Below are 19,351 nucleotides of genomic sequence, written 5' to 3'. Positions count from 1 at the left end.
AGCCCCAGGTAGCCTGCTGGACACTGCTTGGGTCACAGTTCTCTTTAGCTACAACCAATGGGGACGTCTGATTCTTCTCCAGTGATCTAAGATCATACCAATACCTACTGGACCCTGCTCAAGTCACAAGTTTAACCCAGCCGTGCCTAGCTAAGACTCCTGTTTCCCAAAATCTGGGATCCAGTCTGACCTAAACAGTCCGATGTTACCTAATGGTAACCTGGCCCAACTCAACCACCACCGGACTGGACACTTGTTTCCCCAAACCTAACCTCACATCTACAGTCCAGGATACCTGCTTGTCATCACTTGGAGCACAAGTCACATGAGTTGCAACCCACCTAAACGTTTGTGTCCTAAAACCCAATACCCATCTTGTCCAAAAACTCTAGCACACAGTTATTGAGAGGTTTTCATTCATTCCAGAATAAATGTTCATTGTGCCATGTGCCATGCACTATGCTAGGTAGGAATTGTGGATAAAAGTTATGAACAGTACAGCAAAATTCCTGCTCTCCTGGTGCTGGCATTCTGGTTTGGGAGATAACACAATACAATACACAAACAAGACAATTTCAGACACTCATAACTAGAAATGAAGAAAATAGAACACCAGGGCGCCTGGGTGGCTCAGTTGGTTAAGCGACTGCCTTCGGCTGAGGTCATGATCCCGGAGTCCCGGGATCGGGTCCCGCATTGGGCTCCCTGCTCGGCGGGGAGTCTGCTTCTCCCTCTGACCCTCCCCCCTCTCATGTACTCTCTCTCTCTCTCTCATTCTCTCTCTCTCAAATAAATAAATCTTAAAAAAAAAAAAAAAGAAAAGAAAATAGAACACCAGAGTGTCAGAGGAGGACTGAGGGAAATAGGAGGTCGGAGGTTGAGGCAATAAGTCCCTATGAAGAGCTGAGACCTGAAGGAGAAGTAGGAGACAGCCAGGGTGTCTGGAGACTGTGCAAAAGCCTTAAGGTGACCAAAAGCCTGGTGTGTGCAAGCACCCCGGGGGACCAGGGGAGAGAATGGGAGTGGAGAGATAGGAGTTTAGCTCAGGGAGGAGAGCAGGGGCATGTTGGGTTAGGTAGGGGTGGTACAGAGTTCGGATTTTTATCCTAAGGGCAATGAGAAATCACTTGTGCCAGAAAAAAATAATGGCCAAACTGTAATAAATATTTTTAATTTAATCTTTCAGGGGGCAGATGGGAGAAGAGATTGTTCCAAGACAAGGGTATAACCCAAGCACAGTCACGAATGAGGGGGTCTGAGGGAGACAAAGCTATCATCATTCTTGCTCATGACACAGACCCTGACATGCCCCATCAAGTCAGATCTCCCACTGATAGGAGCCCAAGCCTTCCACTTTGGCTTGTTCCCACCCCACCCAACCTCACCACCTCAGGCATCCTAAGATACGATCTCCTTGAAGCCTCGCCATCCTGCCCAGCACCCTGGCCCGGTGCCAGTACTCCACCCACATTTCAGACACCTCCATCAATTCCACAGAGAGATTACAACCTACAATGAGGACCTCCAGCGTCAGGTGACACCCTGATTTCTCAACTTGCTCCATCCTGGCCAAATCACCCAGAAACTATGGCTAACAAAGAAATTCAAGTCTATAAGAATTGTCTTGCTATGGAATATTTCATGTGCTGAGAAAGATCATACCTCCAAGTTAACAGAGTATTTTAAAAGTTTTTCCATCTACCCATCTTGTCTACCCACCCATCCATCCGTCCAACAAATGTTTTAAATGCCTGCTCTGGGGAGATTCCCATACCTTATTATAGGGATTGGGCTGATCCCAGGGGCCAGCTGGTAGCATAAATGGATGCTATGGGCTATACTATAGCCCATATATTTATACAATAAGGAGTGATGGGGACCGAGGAGTAGGGGTGATGGGGACTGTGGAGTAGGGGGTCACATGACCCATCTAACGGGCACTGTGGGGGGGCGCCTGAGTGGCTCAGATGCCTAAGCATCTGCCTTCAGCTCATGTCATGATCTCCAGGTCCTGGGATCCAGCCTCATGTCGGGCTACCAACTTCTCCCTCTCCCTCTGCCTCTCCCCCTGCTTGTGCTCTCTGTCTCTCTCTCAAGTGAATAAATAAAATCTTAAAAAATAATAAATAAAAAACAAAGGACACTACGGGGGTCCCTGGGTGGCTCAGTCAGTTGAGCATCCGACTCTTGGTTTTGGCTCAGGTCATGATCTCAGGGTCGTGAGATCGAGCCCCATGTCAGATTCAGCACTCCGCGAAGAGTCTGCTTGTCCCTCTCCCTCTGCTCCTCCCCCCTGCTCGTGCTTTCTTTCTCTCTCTAAAATAAATAAATTAAATTCATCTTTTTAAAAAAAAAAAAAGAAGCTAATCACTTTGGGGAAACCAAGGCAGCTCAGTGGCTCTAAGGCTTCTGTCTCAGGACAAGCTGGAGAAAGCTAAGACTCCCAGTGATCTCCTGGGAAGAGAGGGTCCAGAATGATCAAACCCTCCCGCCTCGGGAAATACCAGATAATTCCTCATTACTAGCGCCTCATCTCCCTGGCAGAAAGTTCTGGTGAAGAGTAAAAGGAGGAAAGCTCTAGATCAGTGGTTCTCAAACTTGAATAAACACTAGAATCAGGAGGGCATTGTAAAACACGGATTGCCGGGTCCCGTCCCCTCACCCTGCTCATGCGCAAATAAATCTTCAAAAAAATATTAAAAAATAAAGGATACTGTGGCTATTCACCTGGCCACTCATTGCCCACAGTTGTTAGCATTTCAGATTTCTCAAGAAGTCAGAAACTTAGATTAGAGGTAAAATCTCTTGATTTTTAGATGTTGGCAATGAATTCAAATTAAAAAAAAAAACACTACGTAAGCCACACAGAACATTTTTTTCCTCTTTTTCTTTTGACACAATCTCAAACTTACAGAAAAGTTGCGAGTACAATTCAAATAACTCTTTACCCCTGAACCACTGGAAGTTGGTTGCACTTGATCTTAGCCAAAAGGCGGAGAAGCGATTGGAAGTTGGTTAATACAATGCCCACCACCCTAAATATTTCAATGTGTATTTCCTTCAAACAGGGATGTTCTCCAGTGGAATCACAATACATCCATCAGTGCAAGAAATTAACACTGATACATCATTACCATCTAAAGTTCAGACCCATTCAAGTTTCACCATTTGTCCACATGATGTCCTCTGTAGCAAAAAGGTCCAGTTCAGGATCTCACGTTGCCTATAGTTAGTTGTCCTGTGAAGTCTCTTGAGTCTTTTTCAATCTGGAATATTCCTGATTCTTTCTTTGGCTCTTATGACCTGGATACTCTTAAAGAGACAGGGCAGTTATTTGGAGAATATCTCTCTGTTTATGTTTGATGTTTTCTCTTAATTAGATTCAGGTCATGCATCTTTTTCTTTTTAAGATTTTATTTATTTTATTTTGAGAGAGAGAGAGAACGAGCATGGAGGAGGGGCAAAGGGAGAGAAAGAGAGAGAAGCAGACTCCTGGACTGAGCAGGGAGCCGGACGTGGGGCCCAATCCCAGGACCCAGAGATCATGACCTGAGCAGAAGTCAGATGCTTAACTGACCCAGGCACCCCTCAGGTCATGCATCTTAGATTCTATTTTTTTAAGTAATCCCTGCACCCAACGTGGGGCCCAAACACAACTCCAAGATCGAGTCACACGCTCTACTGACCAAGCCAGCCAGGCATCCCATGCATCTTAGATTAGATAGATAGATTAGATTAGATAGAATGTGGATTCTATACATCCTGAACTATCACAGAAGTGATGCTGTGTCTTTCTTGTTGCATCGTAACAGATGATACATGACTTCAATTTGTCCCACTATTGGTAAGGTTGACTTCGATCACTTGAAAGAGGTGGTATCTTTTAGGCTTCTCCACTGTGCAGTGAATCTGCTCTTTTCCTCATTGAAACTAATAAATAATCCATAGGGAGGGACTTGGAGACCAGGTAAATGTCCCATGTCTCATCAAACTTTCCATTTATTTAGGTCAGTAGAGACCGATGTAAATGATTCCATGGGTTACAATACATTACTGTTATTCTTTCTTTAGGTGCCAAGTTATCCTAGATTGGCCTATGGTGGCCCCTTCAGGCTGGCTTCTGTGTCCTTTTGACATGTCACTCATCCTGTCAGCATTTCTTTACTCTCTAGCAAAACATATTTCAGACTCATCTTGTCCTTTCCCTGCCCTAGGCCTGAAAGCAGCCATTTCTCCAAAATGCCGAAGTTCCTTTCAGTGGAGAACAGTATTCAGACACCAAGATCTAGATGTGCTTCCTGTTACTGGGGAGTCACTGCTCCTAGATCCTCTCCGTGGACAGAATTACACACACATGTGCACACCCATGTACACACACACACACATTTATGTCAATATTTGTCTCTATTTGTCTCTATAGTCCTCTGCTATATTAAAAACCATGAGTTTGGAACGCCTGGGTGGCTCAGTCAGTTAAGCATCTGCCTTCAGCTCAAGTCGTGATCCTGGAGTCCTGGGATTGAGTCCCGCATCGGGCTCCCTGCTCACGGGGCAGTCTGCTTCTCCCTCTCCCTCTGCCTGCCACTCTCCCTGCTGGAGCTCTCTCTCTCTCTCTCTCTCTCTGACAAATAAATAAATAAAATCTTAAAAAAAAAAAAAAACCCAAAGAAAAAAACCATGAGTTCATCCTAATAGATCCAATTACAATCTAAGTCCATGGGGCTAAGTCCCGTTCTTCCCATTTCCACATTGGGAACGCCCTTGTCCAACAGTGAGAAAGCTGACATTCTTATTGTTTTCAGTGTGTTTGCTTCTTTGGCCCCAAGTGCAACAATTTCTTACTGTCGATGCCACCCTCTTCCCAACAAGGATGCCCTTTACAGCCCACTGGAGCTCAGGTTGCCTTTCTGCGGGGATGCCCTCCTCACTCGCATGAGCTCTGGCCGCCCATGCTGGGCTCCCCTCACCCCATGAGGACGCTCTTCTTACCCCATGTGCACGATGACACCTCCCTCTGTGGGGAACCATGTACCCTCTCCGCGTTCCCCCACTGCTGCTGCTTACCTTGCTGGGACCCTCCAAATGGCTCTTGGGTTGAATGGCTCAAGAACAGAAGGGAAGGGAAAGGAAGTGAAAGGAGGAGACATGGAAGGAAGAGGGGAGGGGCCACGTGTTGAGTGTTGACTCTGAACGAAAGAGAACAGAGGATGAAATCATCAATAAGTAAAGTGTCATGGGGGGAAATACAGCCAGACACAGAAGAGCTGCCTCATCTCTTTGGACTGTTGGGCCAACCCACTTGCTCTATCAGCTGCAAACTCCCTCCCAAGCCCATCTGCTCGACCAGCTTAGCCAGCGGCGGTCTACCCTTGTGGTTGGAAATGACTCAGGGCGTTGAGGTGTTCACCCTACACAGTTTCATCATCTTCCCGAGCCAGCCCCACCCAGGGTTAATAGCTTCTTCCCAAACTGAATCATCCAATCCTGGCTACTCAGACAGTCTCTCCCCAACGGCATCTGTTGGGATGGATAAAGTAGGCCAAATCCATGGTCTTTTTGACATTTTATCCTCAGCCTTCCCACAGGCAACAGTAATGATAACAATAACGACAGGTCCTGTTTTTTGAGCATTTACTGTGTTTGAAGCCCAACACCTCCACTGGCTAGCTGGGTGGCCACGGACAAGTCATTTCCTGTGTGAGTTTCCTGGGGTTGCTATATTGCAAAGGCCCACAAGTCTGGTGGTTTAAAACAACCAAAAATTTATTCTCTCTGTTTTGGAGACCAGAAATCTGAAATCCGTACCACCAGGGCAAAATCAAGGTGTCAACAGCACGGCATGCCCTCAGAAAGTTCTAGAGGATAATCTGCTCCTTGCCCCTTCAGCTTCTGGGGACTCTGGGCGTCCTTTGGCTTGGGGCTGCATGGCTCCAATATCTGCCTCTGTCTTCACATGGCTTTCCTGGTATGTGTACAGTCCCCCCATCTCTGTCTTTTTTTTTTTTTTAAGATTTTATTTATTTATTTATTTGAGAGAGAGAATGAGATAGAGAGAGAGCATGAGAGGGGAGAGGGTCAGAGGGAGAAGCAGACTCCCTGCTGAGCAGGGAGCCTGATGTGGGACTCAATTCCGGGACTCCAGGATCATGACCTGAGCCGAAGGCAGTCGCTTAACCAACTGAGCCACCCAGGCGCGCCCCCCATCTCTGTCTTATAAGGGTGCTTGTGATGGCAGTTAGGGCCCAGCCAGATAATGCAGGATAATCCCTCCATCACAGGATCCTTAACTCGATCACATCTGCCAAGACCCCTTTTCCACATAAGGTCACATTGAGGGGTTCCAGGGATTGGGAGCCCATCTCTTTGGGGACCCATTCATTAGCCTACCACACTTTCCCTCTCTAACCCTCCATGGTCTTGTTGGGGAACAAGAACCTCCTGTCCCCTCAAGGTCCTAGTTGGACCAAGAATCAAATTGATGGGGGCATCTGGGTGGCTCAGTCATTAAGCGTCTGCCTTCATCTCAGGTCATGATCCCAAGGTCCTGGGATCGAGCCCCACATCGGGCTCCCTGCTCAGCAGGAAGCCTGCTTCTCCCTCTTCTACTCCCCCTGCTTGTGTTCCCTCTCTCTCCGTCAAATAAATAAATAAAATCTTTAAAAAAAAAGAATCAAATTGACGCAAAACAGATTAAGAGAAAGTCAGATTTGATTTTGTATGTACGGGGAATCCATGTAGACATGGAAATTCCAAAGACAGGTACAATGAGGTGTACGTGTCATGCTGAACTAAGGAGAAGGGGGTAGGGGGTCCAGGACTTCAAAGAGAAGGAATACAATTCACAGGAAGAAAGAGTAAATATTGGGGGGGGTGCCTGGGTGGCCCCGTTGGTTAAGCGTCTGCCTTTCGATCAGGTCATGATCCCAGGGTCCTGGGATCGAGCCGCACGTTGGGTTCCCTGCTCAGCAGGGAGCCTGCTTCTCCCTCTCCCACTCCCCCTGCTTGTGTTCCCTCTCTCGCTGTCTCTGTTGAATAAATAAATAAAATCTTTAAAAAACAAAAAAGTAAATATTTGGTAAACACACGTTTGCTGGGCTGCACAGAAACAATGGGACATAGAGAGGACTTTGATCAAAGTGGCCTTGCTGGGTCCCTCCCCGGCCAGCATCCCTTGTTCATACCATAATGCAGTTCTATATGGTGCTAGCCCTCTTCCCGGAGCAGGTCCTCTATCTAAATTCTTTTAAGACAGTTCTAGGGGAAGGTAAAGTGCTTTTCCTTAAGCTGATGGGGTTTGATGGCTTTTTAACCCACCATCATCTTCATGCCAATGTGGCCCATCTTGGGGCGGCCGGCCCTTGGCCCCCACGGTCTCATCAGTGAAAGGAGGACAGTAGGTCACCATCACGCCCTCCGTCATGAGGTTGAAGGGGTTAATGTAAATCAGGCAGTTGGCAAGTTGGCAGGCAGGCAGCACACCATGAATGGGGTGGTTATTATGAATTGATTTCTTGGGTTATTTCTACCCAGGATTGGCAGTCCTGGGGGTAATTGATTCCAGTGATGTCACCTCTCCAACTGCCAGGTTTTCAGCAGGACTAAATGTGCCAAATGGGCTTTGTTGAGCCAACTCCTCTGGGTGTGAAGAGCCGCCATGCCAACCCGCCTTGCTGTTTCCAGGGCCCGTCTGCTGCTTTTCCCTAATTAACGTGTAGGCGACACCGCGGGCAGGCCCGCTTGCTGCCGTCCCCGGAAAATGGCACAGCGCACTGCAGCTCAATATTTGCACATTTTTTCAGTTACTGGATGGAAAAAGTATTGGGGGCATTGAAACAGCACAGAGTAGAGGAAAGGGAGAAATACCACCTCATCCTTGCGCCCATACAGGGAGGGGTGGGGGTAGGGGGGGCTCCGGCGGAAAATGCTGCAAGCAGACCCAAGCATTGTGTCCCTGACCCAACAAACCATGGCAAACGACCACTGTTAGTCATTTGGAGAAATAGAGAAATTGAAAGCTAGTCTTCTTTATTCCACTCAATTCCACAGACTTTTTAATTTTTTTATTTTTAAAAATTATTTATTTGAGAGAGTGAGTGAGAGAGAGACAGAGAGAGAAGGAGCAGGGGCAGGGGCAGAGGGCGAGGGAGAAGCAGACTCCCCACTGAGCAGGGAGCCAGACGTGGGGTTCAATCCTGGGACCCCAGGATCATGATCTGAGCCGAAAGCAGACTTCGGCTTAACCAACTGAGCCACCCAGGCGCCCTTCTTCTCCCCCCTTTTTTTTTTTAGTTTTTTTTTTTTTTTAAAGATTGTACTTATTTACTTGACAGAGAGAGACACAGCGAGAGAGGGAACACAAGCAGGGGGAGTGGGAGAGGGAGAAGCAGGCTTCCCGTGGAGCAAGGAGCCTGATGTGGGCCTGGATCCCAGGACCCCGGGATCATGACCTGAGCCGAAGGCAGATGCTTACTGACTGAGCCACCCAGGCGCCCCTCTTCTCCCTTTTTTTTTTTTTTTAAGATTTTATTTATTTATTTGAGAGAGAGAATGAGAGACAGAGAGCACAAGAGGGAAAAGGATCAGAGGGAGAAGCAGACTTCCCGCCGAGCAGGGAGCCCGATGCGGGACTCGATCCTGGGACTCCAGGATCATGACCTGAGCCGAAGGCAGCCGCCCAACCAACTGAGCCACCCAGGCGCCCCTCCCTTTTTTAATAGGAATAAATCATGCACTGAATCTAGCATCTGAACATGAGGAGACAAGGGAACAGATAAGAACACAGACTCTGGAGTCTGACAGACACAGGATCAAACCCTAGGTCTGCTGCTTCCAGCTGTGTGACCTTGAGCAAATGACATCATCTCTCTGAGCCTCGGCTTCTTCATCTGTAAAATGGGGATCCTAATGGCACTTCCTTCCAAGTGCCAAGGACAATATTCAGGGAGATGGCATATTTAAAGATTCACCTGGGACACACCTTGGCACTTGACAGAGGTCCCATGGGGATGCCGAGGGTGATGTTGCTGACCATCAACATGCCCTCCCCAGCTCTCAGAAATTCGGAGTAAAACTAGGGAGTCCAGGAAAGTGGAAGGCCCCCAGGCCCACCTGTCAGGGGACCTAAGATCTGGTTCTAACTCTGTGGATCGGTTTCAAGACTTGATGTCCCTCCTTGAGCCTCATTTTCCAAGGGTTAAGGGAGGGGGCCTTGCACGATAATTTCAGAGGTCCCTCCCTCTGTCACGAGCACCCTATGAAGGTGCACACACAAAATGTGTCTTTCCACAACGTCAGCTTTATTCAGTCATAAAGCAAGGTTCACATAATTATACAGCAGGTTCAGGATTCCAAACTCAATGACATTTCACCACCTGACTAACGGCTTCTTACATGGCACGCAGAGCAGAACACGACAAGTCACACAACAACAAGATAATCGAGTGGGGAGGAAGTTAATGAAGGAAAAAAAAAAAAGAAAAAACGCGGAGTCAATCTGTGGGCGCACCATTGAGACGAGACCTGGGCCTGGTCCCGGGTCAGCTCTTGGCACTTACTGCTTCTTCTTATTCTGTTCAAGTGGCGAAGGATCTCAGTTCTGTTGGGGGATCCATCGGGCAGAGCCTTCGGGGGCCGCTGCCTTTTTTAAGTGGCCAGGCATAGAGGGGTCATGGCTGAAGAGTCTGACAGTTTGCTGCCAAAATCCTCTCCCGTTTAAAGGGCTCTATCAGTCTTGGGCCAGTCTTGGGCGGTGGCCCACCTGCTCAGCTCCTGCTTGTTATCAGCTCTGGAGTGTGGTCAGCTGGTGCTGGTCCCGGCGATATCTCGTAGCCGAGGTACCCTTAACGGCTGGCATCATTGCTCCGCGTAGGCCCCTGCTTGACATGAGTGACTCCATCTTGCTCTCTACATCCTTCTACCTTCTAATTCCAATAGTGGCTTTGGGGGGAGGGGGCATGTCCCTCACTCCTGCTGCCCTTCCCCTAGGACCCAGGCCAGTCACTTGAGCACTTTGTTGTCCTGGTGAGGGTGGTGCGGAGGCACACCTGAGGAGACAGGACAAGTGGGGAAGATTTTTCCAGGGACAAAGGTTCTTGAAATTCAGTAGAGGAGTTTGGGAACACCCCAGGTGCTTGCTCAACCAAGACTGCGCTCGCTTTCAAGAACCAGTCCTGGCACATGGCCCAGGTTGGGGGCAAACATCTCTGGCAAAGGTGTGGCCCTCCAGCTCCAGCCCCCGTGTCCCCCACTACAAGTGTGCTTAAGTTAGTGTCCCCCTGGCCAGAGTTTCACTCACTCCTTCATTTATTTGAGAGAGAGAGAATGAGAGCACGAGAGGGAAGAGGGTCAGAGGGAGAAGCAGACTCCCCGCTGAGCAGGGAACCCAGTGCAGGATTCGATCCCGGGACTCCAGGATCATGACCTGAGCCGAAGGCAGTCGCCCAACCAACTGAGCCACCCAGGCGCCCTTCATCCAGTATTTATTAAGCACCTGCTGTGTACCAATCAGTACAGCAGAGACAGGGGACACATCGTAGGAACAAGGCAGCGAAGTCCCTACTCTCATGAAATTCAGAGTCTAGTGTGGGCAGGTTATTAATTTTAAAAAATCATTTCTTTCCCACTGCAGTGAACACTATGGGAAAAATGCAGTGGGCCCCAAGGCAGGCAACCTGACCTCATCAGAGAGGATCAGGGAGGGCTTCCCAGAGAAAAGGGCATTTATGAGACCTGAAGGATAAAGAGGAGTTAGAAGTGGTGCAGAGCCTTCCAGGCAGAAGGAACAGCATGGCAGAAACTGGCCATGGGAGTTAAAGGAAAGGCCAGTGTGGTGGGCGAGGCTGGCCAAGGGCCAGACCACCACACTGGGTCCCGTGGCTTGCTCATGGTGTGAGCTTCAGGCAGAGGGAAATGGGGAGTCCAGGAAGGCTCAAAGTTAAGCAGAGAAGGGAGTTGCTCTGACATGATCCACCCGTCACCTTGAACTTGGGAACTTAGGAAGTAGAAGCTCTCTGCCGTCCAGGGGTGGCCAGTGGGTGCACCCACGTCCAGGAAAGTCACAGAAAATGCAAGGCTATCTTGATGATGCCCCATCTTGGTGGACTGCGACCACATCTGACAGCCCAGGAGAATGGAACCAGTGTGGGCTTTGGGATGGGGACCCTGACTCCCTCTACGGGCCCTGAGAGCCCTCTGTCCAACGGCATGAAGCCTCAGTTTCTCCATCTGAAAAGCGGGGTTGCCATAACCCATACTTCCTGGAGACACTGTGAGAAGGGAAGTCACAGGGGCACGGGACAGTCCCTGTCCAATGACTGCTGAGCAGGTGCTCGCTGAGGCCACCAGCTGCACTCACCAGACACACTGGCTAGGCCACTTACCCCGTTTGGGCACACCCTCCCCATCTCTGGGCCTCAGCTCCCCCTGTGAAAAGTGAGGGGTGAGCTCCACCAAGCTGGCTCAGGTGGTTCTCCCACTGTGGTCTTGGGTGCCCCCCAACCCCAGGGAGAACCAGCCTGGGGGTGAGGGTAGGGGTGGGGGTGTGCAGGGGAAGTGGGGGACCTCTGACATCAGTTCTCCGGGGGCTGTAGTGGTTCAGGAATTACACTCAGGGGCGCCTGGGTGGCTCGGTTGGTTAGGCGACTGCCTTCGGCTCGGGTCATGATCCCGGAGTCCCGGGATCGAGTACCGCATCAGGCTCCCTGCTGGGCGGGAGCATGGTGATATGGTGATATGGTGAGGTCTGCTTCTCCCCCTGACCCTCCCCCCTCTTGTGCTCTCTTGCTCTCTCTCTCAAATAAATAAAATCTTTAAAAAAAAAAAAAGAATTACACTCGGAATGTAAAAGTGAAGGTCTCACACATCACATTCTTTTTCTTCTCCAGAAGGCGTGCTATTTGCACATGGAGCGGGCCGTGTCTTCTGAAATGCGGCTGTGGCGAAAGCAACCAGCCTGAGTGATTCAAGCTCTATTCTAGGCCCCTGCTGCACCCCTGCGAGGCGGGGGAAGCATTCTTCCACCAACGTCTCCTTTCTGTGGGCCTCGGCAAACTGCCAACCTGTCTAGGGAAAAGGGTATTTGAATATTTTGTTTTCTGGTGTCTTTTTAAGCCAGTAATACCTCGGTCACAGAAATACCCATACCCACCCGCAGTGTGATACATGCCGTGTAAGTATTATTATTGTTATTATCTGTTTCCACAACCTGATTTTGTACATTAAATAATAGCCGAAGGACACGGAGATGGTTGCGCAACACTGTGAGTGTACCTTTTTTTTTTTTAAGGTTTTATTTATTTATTTGAGAGAGAGAGAGCACAAGCCAGGGGGGAGAGGCAGAGGGAGAAGCAGGCTCGAACCCAGGACCGTGGAACCATGACCTGAGCCGAAGGCAGATGCTTAACGACTGAGCCACCCAGGTGCCCCACTGTGAGTGTACTTCATGCCACTGCATTGCACACTTAAAAATGGTTGATTTTATAAGTGTATTTTAACGCCCTCCTCCCTAAGTGTCATATATATATATAGAACTGTGAGCAATGCTGCTCTAGAAAAGTCTGTCGATGGGAATGCTTCCTGGTAACTGAGAAAATGACTTAAAGCAAGAAGACTCTTTAGTTGATCTTCTAAAAAGGAAGCCCATTATATGTATATACCGCATCTTCTCTATCCATTAACAATTCTTTACTGTATACTTAAATCTTTGTTAAGGGAGGGATGCCTGGGTAGCTCCATTGATTAGGTGCCTGCCTTCAGCTCAGGTCATGATCCTAGGGTCCTGGGATCGATCCCCGCATCGGGCTCCTTGCTCTGCAGGGAGCCTGCTTCTGCCTGCCCCTCCCCCTGCTTGTGCTCTTGCTCTCGATCTCTGATAAACAAATAAATAAAATCTTTTTTAAAAAAACAAATTTTCTTAAGGGGGTAGATCTCAAGTTACATGTTTTTTGTTCTGTACCATAAAACAGTAATAAAAGGAAAAACTTAGAAGGAAATAAAAAAAAGGAAGCCCAAGCTATGGGGTTGGGGGCCCCATGGATGGGCTGATTCTGTTTCTGACCTCACCATATCACCATATCACCATCAAGGAGCAGATTCTTCTCTCTCCTGCCCTGTGATGATCACAGCCAGCTGGGTCAGGGGGCTTCCTCCTGGTGGGAATATGGCTGCAGCAGTACCCTGGGTCTCCTGCAGATAGGACAACACCCAGCAACCACCCCCCAACACCCAGCAGACATCCCCTGAAGTGTCATTGGGTGGAACTGGGCCCCACGTCCCTTCCCACATAAGGGCATGGGTCCACCGCTGTTGGTTTAGACACATCAGGATTTCCTCCTAAAGCACACAGAGGAGGATACTCCACCCCAATCAGGGTGCAGCTTGAGCAGGAAAACTGGGGGGAATGGCTAGATTGATCACAACCCCTGATGGGCAAATAAGTAACAATGTCCCAGCGCCTTCCTTTCCGAGACAGGCGACTGAACCCAGCCCTTATGGAGGCAGGCGCTATGCAGAAAACCGTCAGTATCAGGGTCATTGTAACACCAACAGGGATCATTTATCAAGTCCCGACACTGTGCCTAGCTCTGGGCTAAGGCAGCTGTTACTACCAAACTCGTACTACCGTTCCCATTTCACAGATGGGAAAATTGAAGCTCAGAGATACAAAATGATTGAGGGCTGCACGGAGGCTCCTTCCTTCATACTGGCTTGGCCTTGAAAAATAAAAGGAATCCCCAAGACAGTGCCATTCCATCAGATGAATATATTCTAGCAGCCAGAAGCAGGCTGAACTACCCGAGGGCTCTGAATGGGAGGTTCTGGAACACGATTCCATTTTGCAGCTCCCTCTGCACATAGGAACAGGGTCTGATGAGCCCACCTGATTTACAGATGGTGCATCAGTGGGGCATGGGAGGTCCTGGGCACACACCTGAAAGGGCAGGCTTCCCTGCACGGGTCTCTCTCAGGGCGATGACCTCCGCACTGGGAGGGATGAGGTAAGCACGTGCCAGGAGTGCTCAGAGGGATGAGTGATGTGGCAGCGATATACCTTTCTTTTGGGGGGGGGCAGAAAACAAAAACAAAACCGGATGAAATTGAATGACAGTAATTAAAAGTGTCCCCCTTTCCTCCTGTGGTGGGTGGAGTGATGACCTCCAAAGATGTCCACTTCCCGATCCCAGAAGCTGTGAATATGTTACCTTGGCTATGTGGAAGAAGGGGCTTAGCAGATGTGATTAAGGTTAGAAACCTTGAGATGGCGAGGTTATCCTGAATTATCCAGGTGGGTACATGAATCCTTAGAAGTGGAGAAGCTTCCCCAGCTGCAGTCCAAGCAGATGTGACTAGTGAAGAATGGTCAGAGGGGCATCCTCGCTGTAAGCTGTGAAGACGGAGGAAAGCCAAGGAATGGGGCAGCCTCTAGAAGCCTGAAGAAGGCAAAGAAACCCATTTTTCCCCTCAAGCCTGGAGAAAGAAGTGCAGCCCCGCCGACACCTTGAACTCAACCCCGTGAGACTTCTGTCCTACAGAAGTACCTAATGAACAGAAGATGTTAGTAATGGAAAAATGAGTATGGAGTATAATGGAACTCTCTGTACTCTCTTTGCATTTTTCTGTAAATCTAAAACTATCCTAAAATAAAGTTTATTTAAAATATGGATGAGCTTCCAGTAAAATAAATCAGTCAGCAGGATGATCAGTACAGCAAAGGGAATACAGTCGATAATATTGTAACAACTTTGGCAACAGATGGTGACCACACTCGTTTTGTTGTATATACAATTGTGGGATGGCTACATTGTGCACCCGAAACTAACATGATATTGTGTATCCACTCTTCTTCAATTGAAACATTAAAAAATTTTTTTTACTTTTATTTTTATTTTTTTAAATTTAATCTTATTTATTTGACAGAGAGAGACACAGCGAGAGAGGGAACACAAGCAGGGGGAGCGGGAGAGGGAGAAGCAGGCTTCCCGCCGAGCAGGGAGCCAGACATGGAGCTCGATCCTGAGACTGATGCTTAACCACAGAGCCACCCAGGCACTCCTCAATTAAAACGTTTTTAATTAAAAAGAGGGGCACGTGGGTGGCTCAGTGGGTTAAGCATCTGCCTTCAGTTCAGGTCATGATCTCAGGGTCCTGGGATCAAGCCCCTTGACCAGCTCCCCGCTCAGTGGAGAGTCTCTTTCTCTGTCTCCCTCTGCCCCCCACCCCAACCGTGCATGCCCTCTCTCTCTCAAATAAATAAATAAAATCTTTTAAAAAAGGTTTTTAATTAAAAAGATAAACTGCCCCAAACCTGACCAATTACATCAGAACCTCTGTCTCGGGGATCAAGCATCAGGATTTAAAAAAAAAAAAAAATCACTCTAGGTGATTCAGACCTGTAGCCGAGGTTGAGAGCCACTCATCACTGAAAGCACCTCATAAAGTCTAAAGCAGGGGCGTGTGGGTGGCTCAGAAGGTTGAGCATCTGCCTTCGGCTCAGGTCGTGATCTCAGGTCCTGGGATCAAGCCCTGCATCAAGCCCCGCATCGAGCCCTGCATCAAGCCCTGCATTGGGCTCCCTGCTCCACGGGAAGCCTGCTTCTCCCTCTCCCACTCCCCCTGCTTGTGTTCCCTCTCTTGCTGTGTCTCTCTCTGTCAAATAAATAAATAAAATCTTTAAAAAATAAATAATTAAAAAAATAAAAACCTAGGGAGAGATAAAAATTCAAATCACCCTGAATCCTGCCCGCTAGTGATATCCACTGTTGTTGGTGGATGCCTTTTTACTTTTCTCATGGATATCTACATTTATGATGATTCTTATTCTCATTATTAAAACACACAACCTGGGGCTCCGATGGGCAGCCCCATAGCCCCAGGGTCTCCTGCAGCACTTGTTGTCTTCAGGGAGGATGGGGAGCCCAGCCCCAGTGAGGAGAGAGAAGCCGGAGGCGTGGCTGATGTTGAAACCCTGTGAAAACCCAGCTTAGACCAATGTGCCTTGGCAACGCCACCTACTAATTAAGCGAGGGCATGGGGCAGCCTCCAACGCCATCACGCTTCAGACAATGGGGAGCTGCTCCCGTGTCATCACGCCATCTCTCCAGCCATGTTTTCTCCTCTCATGCTAGGACATCCAAAGACACAAGTCCAAGAACAGCCTTCCTCACGGCGCTGGTCCAGGACCCAGCACGAGCAGCGTCCACATGCCAGGCCTTCCCCTCTCCGCCCCCTGTGGGCCACAGTCATCAACCTGTCACTAAATATTTAATATTGCTGAACTCTTTAAATGGCACAGCTGGTCCACATCTGCTGGCCTCTTTTAAGAGCTACACCTGCAAGTCACAGGCTCCTGGAAAAGCAGTCTGAAGAGGGATCACACACTCCTGGAGGTTGCGTGTGAATCCCGGTTCGCACAGTCCTTCCTGTGTGACCTCAAAAGGGTGGCTTGACTTCTCAAGGGTCTCAGTTCCCTCATGTACGGGGCGGAGGCAGGACTCCCACGCGCTGGAGGGAGGCTTAAGGGAGCGAATACTTCCCAAAGTGTCTGGCACATGGTATTCAAATAATGTTTTAGTTCTGTTTTGTCTTTCTTTTTGCTTTCTGTCTACATTATGCTTCCCTTTTCCTTTTGGAGAAGAAGAAGGGACTCAAAAGCAGGGAATCTGCTCATTCATTCTTAACAAATATTTATGGTGAGTCTTCCCTGTGCTGGATGCCGGCATTGATCTCAGGATCATGAGTTCGAGCCCCAAGTTGGGTATAGAAATTACTTAAAAAAATTAAAATCTTTTGGGGTGCCTGTGTGGCTTCATTGGTTTAAGCGTCCAACTCTTGAATTTGGCTCAGGTCATGATCTCAGGGTCCTGGGATCGAGCCCTGCATCGGGCTCTGTGCTCAGTGGGGAGTCTGCTTCTCCCTCTCCCTCTGCCCCTCCCCCTGCTCGTGCACACATGCGGTTTCTTTCAATCTTTAAAAAAATAAATAAATCAGGGCGCCTGGGTGGCTCAGTTGGTTAAGCGACTGCCTTCGGCTCAGGTCATGATCCCGGAGTCCTGGGATCGAGTCCCGCATCGGGCTCCCCCTTCTCTGTGGGGATCCTGCTTCTCCCTCTGCCTCTGCCTGCCACTCCCCCTGCTTGTGCTCACTCTGTCTCTCTCTCTCTCTATGTCAAATAAATAAATAAAATATTTTAAAAAAAATCTTAAAAAAATTTAAAAAATAAGATCTTTTAAAAAATAATAACATGGGAACAATAAAATATCTCACAGGGGTCCTGAGAAGAACAAAGGAAAAGATACTTGTAAAGATGCTTAATGAGCTACAGGTAGCTACGTATCATGAGGGTAGAAGCTGAATAAATGGGGGCCAGTGGGGATGGCTGTCCAGCAGAAGAGGCCCGGAGACCACAGCCTGAGGACCAGGCCCGTCAAGCCCTAGGAGCTGGAGTCCCACTAGTGGAGCTTGTTTGTCCTTTAAGGCAATTATACAGATAAGAAAACCAAAGGCTCAGGGAGCAGAGGAGACTCACTCAAGAGGCACAAAATCGGGACCTAAGCCAGGTCTCCCCCTACTCAATTCACGTTTCTTCCCCCCCCCCCCATTCACATATTGCTGAAGTTCCTACCACACTCAGACCCACCAACAAGCATTTATGTATTGGGCTCTTTTGCTGGGCTGACCCTGGTGGGTAGCTGCTTCCCTGGCCCATTGGAGGGGTGGGGAGGGCGACACAATGTGGAAAAGTGGCCATGAGCTTGGCCAAAGGGGTAGGGACCAACAGGAGGGTAACCCTGGGGAATCTCATGCATGGAGCAGGGCAGACCCCGAGTCAGCAAGAGTCAAGTAAAGGGAGATGGGGAAAAAGAATACTTACCTGAGATGCACCAGGTGCTCTGCTCTCCATTGAACCCTTCATTTCCTCTCACAAGGGCAATTCTAAAAAAATCAGCACTGCTGGTACTCTTGTTAAAGGGTACACTGAGACACATTAAAATTTTCAAGCGTTTATTTGGGTATATATCAATTTTAACGGAGTATCACCAAACCAAAGGTGGGTAGGAGCTCTCTGCCAGAAGGCAGGACCTGGGGGGAGAGCTTTCTTAAAGAGAAGAGGCTGAAGCAAAGCAAGGAAATCACTTTATTGGCTACAGCTCATGCAGTTGCTTTGTTTGGGAATAGCTAGGCGGCTGTCTGTAGTTGGCTGTCCTTATGTTTATTCTTTCTCGGATTTTGGATTTTAAATTTTAAATTTTCTCAGATTTCTTGTGTGCAGCCAGGCTTGATTCTGAGTTAGGTTTTGGTTTGCTTGCTAGGCTAGCAAGGCATCAAAGCTGCCTGGTCTAATGGCCTCTCTGTTCAATTGCTTTACCACTCTCATTTCCCAGAGAGAAGTGACCTGCCCAAGGCCCCACAAATGGCTTGGTGGAGGCTGGACTAGAGGCCAAAATGTTCAACAAGACGCTATGCTGCACCCAGGAAAAAACAGAGAAATGAATAAGAAGGAAGGGAGGAATTAAGAGAATTAAACATGAAAAATGGGAAAATGAAAGAAAAGAGGAAGTTGTCTTTATCATTTTTTAAGGTAAATTTATTTATTTAAAGAAAAAAATCAGTGAAGTTGTCTTTATTATTTTTTTAAGGTAAATTTATTTATTTAAAGAAAAAAAAAAGTAAACTAAGCTTTACGCCCAACGTGGGGCCCGAACTCACAATCCTGACATTCAGGAGTTGCAAGCTCCACGGAATGAGCCGGGCGGGCGCCCCTTTATTATGTTTCTCACACATAAAATAATCCATGTAACACATGCGAGTCATAAAACAACAATAGAATGAACACCCTTGAACCCACCACAAGCTAAAGACAATAGATACCAATAACTGGTATCCACTTAGGCCAGCTCTTCGGAGAGCTGGTTGCACGCTGAGTGCACGCGGGGAGCCGAGACAACCTCTCAGGCCCTGAGAACCTGATGGGACTGGTCTGGAGTTTGGTCTGGGCATCTGGATTTACTTAATTTTTCTTCTTTAAAGGCATCTGGACTTTTAAGACCTCCCCCAAGGGATCCTCGTGTGCAGCCAGGCTTGAGAACCACTGACTTACAGTCTCCTCCCCTATCGTGTCCCCCCCCGACCTTCCCCCCTCCAACCCTCACCTTCATCCCCCGCAGGCAACCACCGTTCTGAATTTTGCGGACTAGCGAGGATTCCTTTACCTTCATCCTTCCCTGTTTCCGGGACTAGGGACGTTTCCGATTGATCTCCCGTCCCCCACGAGAGGGCGCCAGAGGAAAAAACGCAGCCTCTTTTCTCTCCGCGCGTTCGGTATCGCGCTGGAGGCGGCTTGGCCCTCGCGGCGCTC

The 19,351-nt window shown here is 48.6% G+C and overlaps 2 long non-coding RNA genes across 2 annotated transcripts; both read right to left on the bottom strand.

Moving 5' to 3' along the window:
• Positions 1-2,900: 2,900 nt before the first annotated feature.
• On the bottom strand, positions 2,901-10,110 carry LOC114219195 (uncharacterized). The gene is made up of 3 exons (XR_003611337.2): positions 9,506-10,110; positions 5,065-5,186; positions 2,901-3,312 (listed from the first exon to the last, which is right to left on the bottom strand). It is a non-coding gene; the product is annotated as an uncharacterized LOC114219195 (long non-coding RNA).
• Positions 10,111-13,492: 3,382 nt separating this feature from the next.
• Positions 13,493-19,242, bottom strand: LOC114219032 (uncharacterized). The gene is made up of 4 exons (XR_003611300.2): positions 19,146-19,242; positions 17,867-17,928; positions 14,199-14,380; positions 13,493-14,051 (listed from the first exon to the last, which is right to left on the bottom strand). It is a non-coding gene; the product is annotated as an uncharacterized LOC114219032 (long non-coding RNA).
• Positions 19,243-19,351: the final 109 nt, after the last annotated feature.

Source organism: Eumetopias jubatus, unplaced genomic scaffold, assembly GCF_037043125.1.
Source record: "Eumetopias jubatus isolate StellerSeaLion01/CBP00866 unplaced genomic scaffold, mEumJub1_p1.0 scaffold_16, whole genome shotgun sequence".
Classification (NCBI taxonomy): Eukaryota; Metazoa; Chordata; class Mammalia; order Carnivora; family Otariidae; genus Eumetopias; species Eumetopias jubatus.
Note: the sequence above shows the minus strand (reverse complement) of the source record. Positions and strands in the feature narration are given on the sequence as shown.